The following is an 8,064-nucleotide window of genomic DNA, read 5'->3' as shown; positions in this document are numbered from 1 at the left end:
GATCTCTATCCGCCTCCCCCTCTCTCCCTATTTATTTCAGAACCCCCTTCCCCTCCCTCATTTCTGATGAAGGGTCTAGGCCCGAAACGTCAGCCTTCTTGCTCCTATGATACTGCTTGGCCTGCTGTGTTCATCCAGCTCTGCACCTTGTTATCTCAGATTCTCCAGCATCTGCAGTTCCTACTATCTCTGCCATCCTTAGCTGGTCTGATTTACATGTGACTCCAGACCCACAACAATGTGGTTGATTCTTAACTGCCCTCTGGGAAATTAGGGATGGGCAATAAATGCTGCCTGGCCAGTGATGCCCTCATCCTGTGAATGAATAAAGAAAATTATAGGCGTTATATGGTAAGGAATGAACAGCTAGTTTGCAGCTCTATAGACATAGGCTCATGATCCATGTTATGACATTACGTCAGGTTTTAAAATGTGTAATTCCCTTTACTTGACTGACACGAAGTGTAAAGCATCTCACTGCATCTTTTAAATTTTTTTACAAGAAACGTTTTGAATTTCATGCAGTGCAGCAGCAGTGAGCTGCTCTTTGACACTGATTAAAGCTTGTTAAATGCTTTGTTAATAGTCCAACTCACCTCATTAATATTCAGCTTTCTACCTTACAAAACTTACTAAACAAACTTGAAGTCGAGAAAACGCGACATGGAAACGAGGATGGGTGCCTGGCAGATTCAGCTCAGAATTGGTCTGAACAACTTAAATGCTGTATGTGACCAAAGTGTTGCTGAGGGCACAATCCACAGGCACCAGGCACATACAGCCCTTGTCTACGGACACTGGTATCTGTCAGATAACCATCATGACACCCCTCCTATAGACTGACAGATCACTTTGGAAGCAGAGGACGCAATGCAGGGCGCACTAGCAGCCAGAATTGAAAAGCTGCTGCAGGAACACTTTCCGCATATTGACAGGACCCAGCTCATGGATTAGACTAGGCTGTATCTCAGGCTGCTTTCTTAGCCTTTTGGTGGTAGCTCATGTGGCACCTACGTACATGCTAGCCATGCCATGCCTCTTAGTACATTGACGTTTCAGCTAGACAAAGGATATCTTTACCATGAGGTACTCTTCAATAGAGATATACAGACAGGCTGTTTGGCAGTAGGAATCTGTCCAGGTGGAGGGACATTTTGATGAATGACACACTGAGATAACACTTACAGCATATGCCAGCTGCCTGTGTGACAACTCACTACAAGTCCAGTCAACAAAATGGACATGTCAGAAAATAGGAGGGGAGAGGTCTAATCCCCAGTCTGGTCAGCTGGTTGGGAAATGTACTGTCCCTCAAAGGGTTCCAGCAAACACTTTCCAACCCACAATCACTACCATCGAAAAGGACAAGGGCGGCAGATACATGGGAACACTGTCACCTGCAAGTTCCCCTCCAAGCCACTCACCATTCTAACTTGGCAAAAAAGCTACATTCATTCATTGTTACTGGGTCAAAATCCTGGAATTCGCTCCCTAATGAAATTGTGTGTCTACACCAACTTCCCAAGAGCGATTTTAAAAAATCAGTGGGGGGGTCACTGCCAGAAAAGGTGGAGAAATCAGAGTTGGAAAGAGGGAAAGCAGAGGCATTTGCAGAGGCAGGGACAAGGGCAGTGATGGGAATCACAAGTGGAATGGGGTTTATGGGAACCAGCATCAGAGGGCATGGTAGGCTACAAGAGAGGCACTGGATCCACATTTGCTGGACTTTAGGACATTGAGGCAAAAAATACATGCAGTAGCCATTTGCAAAAGGCAACCACATTGAAGTTGTAATCATTTGATCACCCATTTCCCGTGCATACAGAGTGAAGGGGCTGAGGGTTCAGATGCTAGCTAAAGGCAGCCTGCAAAATGTCATTGCTTCTTGCACATTGAACATTTGCAGCTCAATGATGGTGAAGTGAGCAGCAATGACATTACAAAAGACCCATGCTGGCTGAAGGGGAACCATTATTTGTTCCTATGGGAGCTGTACAACATTGCTTCATCATCTGTCTTTTATGTAATGATAGCGTGTACTGAATGCAGTGAGAAGTTGTGTGATTGATGTGGTTGGGGGGAGGGGACACTCCCTTCTTGATAATATCGATGGTCACTAAATTGATGCAGCACTTCTATCAAGTTGCTGCACAGGCTGAGCCTGAATGTGGATGAATGAAGGCAGCATGTTCCTTGTTATTGGAGTGCAATATGTCTCACTGCGTGGAGAAGTCTACTCAGAAATCTACTTATCAAAACAGTATACCATCAATGATTGTTCTGAGACCTTGAAATGTCTTTCACTCCTTGGGTTTCCAATGGAGGCCCTTTCCACTAAGAGTCATAGCCAGAACTTGTGCAATTAAAAGTAGAGTCTTGGTTAGTGTAGTGGAACAGAGAGGCCGAGGCGTTCAGGTACATAATTCTTTGAAGCTTGCCTCACATATAAACAGGGTGGTTAAGAAGGCACTTAACACGCTTGCCTTCATTGGTCAGACCTCTGAGTATAGGGGTTGGGATGTTATGTTGATGCTGTACAGGGCATTGGTGAGGTTTTTTCTGGTGCACTGTGTTCAGTTCTGGTCACCCTGTTATAGGAAGAATATAATTAAGCTGGAGTGTTCAGAAGAGATTTACCAGGATGTTGTTGGGAATGAAAGGTCTGTGTCATAAGGAGACGCTGGATAGGCTGGGACCTTTTTCACTGGAGAAAAGGAGGTTGACCTGATAGAGGTTTGTAAAACCATGATGGGTATAGATAAGGTGAAGGGCATACGTCTTTTCCCTCGGGTGATGAATTTCAAGTCAAGGGGGTATATTTTTAAGGTAAAAGGAGAAATATTTAAAAAAAACATGAGAGGCAATTTTTTTACACAGAGAGTCGTTGCGTGCGAACACTATTCAAACGGGCCACAACACACTGCAGCAACACAGAACTACGCCATGAGGAAGAAGAATACCTCTTCCAGGTTTTCAAGGATAATGGATATCCAAAAAACCGGGTCAGAAGATGCCTACACGAACAACATGAGGAAGATACTACATGCCCCGACACACTCATCACACTACCCTACATCAGGAACACATCGGAACTAACCACTCTGACGACTGTTGGGCATCAGAGTGGCACACAAGCCCACATCAACCCTACGACAACTGCTCACCCGACTAAAGACCCACTCCCCGCCATGGACAGGACCAATGTCATCTATAAGATCCCCTGCAAAGACTGTGAGAAACACTCCATCGGACAAACGGGAAGGAAACAACAAGGGTACACGAACACCAACTGGCTACAAAAAGACACGACCAATACTCACTCATCTCAATCCACATGGATAAGGAGAACGACCAATTCGACTGGGACAACACCAAAATCCTGGGAAAGCTAAGCAGAGACAGGCATGAGAATTCCTAGAAGCCTGGCACTCCATGAAGAAAGCCATTAATAAACACATAGAACTCAACCCCATCTACACTCCACCAGGAAGGAAAACCGGAAGTGAGGCAATCCAGCTCAACGGACTCTAGAGTTTAAAAACCAGGCGGGAAAACACACCGACGCTTCATCAGAGGCTGCACTGAGGATGTTACCCAGCAGGGTAACGAAACGTCTGCGGAACAACAAACCAGCTCCACGAGCCAACCAACCTCAACAGCCACAACCTGAGCTACAAATCTACTCCAAAACCTTAGAGTTGTTCGTGTGTGGAATGAACCTCCAGGGGAACTGGTGGATGCAGATAGATACAATTGTAATGTTTAAAAGACATTTAGACAAGAACATGAACAAGGAATATTTGGACGGATATGGGCCAAGTGCAGGCAAGTGGGACTAGTTTAGATTGGGATTATGGTCAGCATGGACTGGTTAGATCGAAGAGTCTGTTTTCGTGCTGAATGACTCTATAAGTGACTGTGATGTTAATGGAAAATTGTTTATGCTGTGGAGTTTCATGGCAGGTAGGTAAATATTGATGATAATTAGTTTGTTTTCAGTTCAGAAAACCCAGAGACTGAAAACGTTTAGGGCAGTTCAGAGAGATCGCATTGAGGTCTGAAGCAAGTTTAGTTTTCACTTTTTAGAGTGGGAGGTGACGGCCTAGTCATATTATCACTAGACTATTTATCTAGAGATATACCTGACCCGGTTTGAATCCTGTCATGGCAAATGGTGGAATTTGAATTCAAAAAATATCTGGAATTAAGAGTGTAATGATGACCATGAAACCATTGCTAATTGTCAGAACAACCCACCTGGTTCACCAATGTCCTTTAGGGAAGGAAAGTGTCATCCTTACCTGGTGTTATCAACATTCGATTCCAGATCCACAATAATGCATGTGACTCTTAACTGTCCCCAGAAATGGCTCAGCAAGCAATTCAGTTGTATAAAACACTAGAAAGGAGAAAAGGAACAAAAACAGACTGACTAACTGGCATTGACACAGAATCGACAACAGCAAAATCAGCCCTGTTGACCCTGTAAAGTCCTCCTTACTAACATCTGGGACATTAGGAGACCTGTCTCACAGACTAGTCAAGCAACAGCCTGACATGGTCATACTCACGTAATCATACCTTACAATGTCCCAGACACCATCATCACCAACCTTAGATGCGTTTGGACTCAGTGGTAAGTCAGGACCAGCAGAGGTGGCAGCACAGTGGTATACAGTCAGGAGGGAGTTGACCCAGGAGTCTTCAACATTGAGTGTAGAAACCATGAAGTCTCAAGGTACCAAGCTAAGCATAGGCAAGGAAACCTCTTTCTCATTACCACCCTGTCACCCTCGGCTGCTGAATCAGTGCTCCTTAATGCTGAATAATATTGGAGGAAGCACTGAGGGTGATGAAGGTGCACATTTACTCTGGATGGAGAACTTCAGTGTCTACCTCTAAGAGTGGCTCTGTTGCAGCATTAATGCTTGAGCTGTTTGAGTCCTAAAGCACATTGCTGCTAGACTGGATTTGCATCCAGTGCTTAGGGAACCACACACTGTCCTTGTGAAGATGAGGTCTGGTCTTCACACTGAGAAAACCTTACATTGTGTTGTGTGCCAGAAGTGCCAAGTGGATGATCCATCTCAGTCTCCTCCAGAGGTCCCTGGAATTACAGGTGCCAGTCTTCACCCAAATTGTATCATTCCATGTGATATCAAGAAATGGTCGGAGGTACTGGATTCTGCAAAAGCAATGAGCCCTGACAATACTCCAGCAATAATACAGAATACTTTTGCAGCAGAATTTGCTGTATCTCCTAGCAAAGCTGCTCCTGTAAAGTTACAACACTGGCATTTTCCCGACAATGTGGAAAATATCTTGCCCAAGCATGCCCAGTACGCAAAAGGCAGGACTTATTCAACCCGACCAATTAATGCCTCATTAGTCTAATCTCAATCATCATCCATCAGTGATGGAAGGTACCATCAGTAGTGCTGTCAAACAGCATCTGCTCAGCAATAAACTGCTCAGCGATGCCCAGTTTGGGTTCCACCAGGGCCACTCAGCTGCTAACCTCAATCCAACCTTGGTTCAACAATGGACAAAAGCAATGATTCCCAAAGGTAAGATGAGTGACAGTTCTTGACATCAAGCCACATTCCACTGAGTGTGGCATCAAGGAGCCCTAGCAAAACTGGAAGCAATGGGAATCAGGGGGCAAACTCTCCACAGGTTGGAGTCAAATCTGGCACATTGAAAAATGTTGCAGTTGTTGGAGGTCGGTCATCCCAGCTTTGGGACATCTCTGCCTCAGGGTAGTGTCTTAGGCCCAACCATCTTCAGCTGCTTCATCAATGACATTCCTCCATCATAAGGTCAGAAGTGGGGATGTTTGTCAATGATTGCACAGTGTTCAGCACCATTCATGACTCCTCAGATGCTGAAGCAGTCCATCTTCAAATGCAACAAGATCTGGACAAATAACCAGGCTTGGACTGAAAAGTGACAAATAATATTTGTGCTACACAAATGTCAGACAATGATATTCTCCAATATGAGACAACCTAACCACCATCCCTTGATATTCAATGATGCTACCATCACTGGATCCCTCATTAACAACATCCTGAGGGGTTATAATTCACTAGAAACTCAGCTGGACTCACTGTTTAAATACAATGGCTACAAGAGCAGGCTAGGAATACTGCAGTGAGTAGTTCACCTCCTGACTCCCCAAAGCCTGCTCAGAACCTACAAGGCACAAGTCAGGAGTGTGATGGAATACTCCGCACTTGCCTGGATGGGTGAAGTTCCAACAACACTCAAGAAGCTTGACACCTTTCAGGACAAAGCCACCTGGTTGATTGACAGCGAATCCACAAGCATCCACTGTCTCTAGCATTGACACTCAGTAGCAGCAGTGTGTTTATATAAACAAGATGCACTTCAGAAATTCACAAAAGATCCTTAGCAACACCTTCCAAATCCACAACCGCTACCATCTAGAAGGGAAAGGGCAGCAAATGCATGGGAACACCAATACTTGCATGTTCCCCTCCAATGCATTCACCATTTTGACTTGAAATATATCACTGTTCCTTCAGTGTCTTTGGGTCAAAATCCTGGAATTCTGTCTCTAAGGGTATTGTGGATCTACCTACTGCACATGCACTGCAGTGATTCAAGAAGAAAGCTTGCCACCACCTTCTCAAGGGCAGATTGGTATGGGCAATAAACACTGGCATAGCCAGCAATGTCCACGTCTCATGATATTGACCAGGTCTTGCTGCATTTATGCATGGACGGCTTCAGTATCTGAGGATAACAAGTGATGTTGAACATTGTGCAATTATCAGGGAACATCCCTACTTTTGACTTGAGGACTTCCTGCAGAAATGCGATGGAGCTGCGATAACTGACCTCCAACAACCACAACCATTTTCCTATGTTCCAGAGATGGTTCTAACACGGGTGATCATCTTACCTCAATGTAATTTTCTCACATGACCCCCATATACTATCATGCCATTCATTTCTGTGAACCTAAACATCCCTATTTTGGACGTAATCATTGACTGAGTTTCAGTAGTCCTCTTGGTAAAGAACTCCAAAGGTCTACAACCCTCTGAGTGAAGAAATTCCTCCTCATTTCGATTCTAAATGGCTTGTTCCTTATTCTGAGACTGTGTCCCCTGTTCTAGATTCTCCTGCCAATGGAAATAAGATAGTTTATAGGTTACCTCTTGCGACCCATCATCTGATTATATCCTTCAGAGTTTAAATCACTGTGGGGAGAGAAGTAACATTACTGAATATGATAAAAATCACATTAATTAATTAAATTAGGCAGAATCTTGTAGAGGCTATGTGGACTATGTGGACTATGGTGAGAAATGTGGCAGAACCACACACAAAATCCAGTGAGGTCTATCTCAACATCACTGCAGCATTTAATTGGGTTCCGTGCAGTGAGGCGACAGTATCATGAGGCAGTGGCAAATTGCATATTAAGATGAAATTGTTGCTTTTTAACACATCATTAACTGTACATCCCACCTCATTAATATGAAGCTTCCCATTCTACCACCTTCTGCGATCAATCTAGATACTAAGAATTTATGATGTCGAAGTCAGGGCAGGTACCTGATGACTTCATCTTGCTGCTTACTCCAAAGGACCTCCATGTTAGACACCAGGCACACCTATCCCAGGGCATGCTGTATGGATACCAACCACCTGCAGCACATATCCAGACTCATGGAGCTACTGTATTACCCCCACTTAGAGTAGGCATAAAACCAGAAAGTGTGTTACAGTTATTAACTGGCCTCAGTCAAATCAATGGAGATAGCCCTTAGTCATGGGAGAGATCGCATGAAGAGAAATGCTCCACGAAACTTGATGAATTATCACTTAATGAAAATAACATAGGATTCAACCACTGAACCAAGTATCCAATTAAAATAGTGACTGAAAATCAAATTTTTTTTCCAGTCTCCCCTCAAAACTTTGCTTGCTCCCAGTTATTGACTCATTCCTTTACTCTGGCAGAAATCTGGACATGGCAGATCAAATGAGACATCTTTCACAGAAACAAAAGCACACATGCTGCAGATTTGG

This window comes from Rhincodon typus, chromosome 2 (assembly GCF_021869965.1).
Source record: "Rhincodon typus isolate 14 chromosome 2, sRhiTyp1.1, whole genome shotgun sequence".
NCBI classification, from domain to species: Eukaryota; Metazoa; Chordata; class Chondrichthyes; order Orectolobiformes; family Rhincodontidae; genus Rhincodon; species Rhincodon typus.
This window is presented reverse-complemented; position numbering follows the sequence as displayed.